Source organism: Mesitornis unicolor, unplaced genomic scaffold (assembly GCF_000695765.1).
Source record: "Mesitornis unicolor isolate BGI_N332 unplaced genomic scaffold, ASM69576v1 scaffold21711, whole genome shotgun sequence".
Taxonomy (NCBI): Eukaryota; Metazoa; Chordata; class Aves; order Mesitornithiformes; family Mesitornithidae; genus Mesitornis; species Mesitornis unicolor.
Window position 1 is genome coordinate 13,280 of NW_010161992.1, and position 880 is coordinate 14,159.

Here is an 880-nt window from a genome sequence, read left to right on the forward strand (position 1 = left end):
CTCATTCAGAAAATAGTTGTCTCGTCAGTCTCTCTCATCAGTCTTAACAAACAAGTTTTTCTTCGCCCCTAATTTCTTATTATTTTCTTCTGTGAGCTATTTTAATTGTGTAATATATTATTTTAAAATTACTTTACAAGTATTACCTTTTATGTTTTGCCATGCAGTATCGCTACCTGTTTATATACTTACTTTTTAGTATTATCCATTTATTTGTACAGACTGCATGTTGTCTTCGTATCTTACTCATTACACATGTGCATTAAGCATTAGTCTTTGCATAGGTCCTTTTTCCTAAGTATGCAGCAAAGGTTATGGTACAAATAATTAAGAATGTAGACCTTAGGTCAGTTATTTTTATTCTGCTATTCATTCTACTGCAAATATTTTTACAGAATTACAATTTACGTCTTGTTTCCTATTCATTCAACTTGGTGTTAAATCCATTACATTTTCTTCTGAATTTTATCAGCCTGTGATACTTTGTGTCATATGTGAATTTTAAAATTCTACAGCTTACTTCCCTTCCAAAATTGAAGTAAATCTATTAAAATAGCGAGGAACTTAATACAGAGTAGCATCAAGGTACCTTACTATTGACTTTTTTTCGAAGTGTCACGGGCTGTTTGTTTTATCTCTTAGTTTCCTGCCTGTTAGTCAGATTTTGATTCATGACAACCTTTTGTCTCCTAACCCATGATTAATGTTCATGGAACTTTTCCTGAAGGTCCTTGTCAAAGATCTTTCAAAGGTTTAAATCTAGATGCAGCCTCTAAAACACTACTAAAAAATAGCAGCTATTTTAGTCAAAATTTCTTCCCAGCAACTTAAGATTTTACCCGAACTTCTGAAGGACTCCTGGGTGCATACATGATAACAC

The 880-nt window shown here is 32.5% G+C and overlaps 1 protein-coding gene across 1 annotated transcript in view; it reads left to right on the forward strand.

Moving 5' to 3' along the window:
* LOC104547694 (steryl-sulfatase-like) overlaps window positions 1–880 on the forward strand; it is a 39,435-nt gene that overhangs the window by 4,304 nt on the left and 34,251 nt on the right. The window lies entirely within an intron of this gene.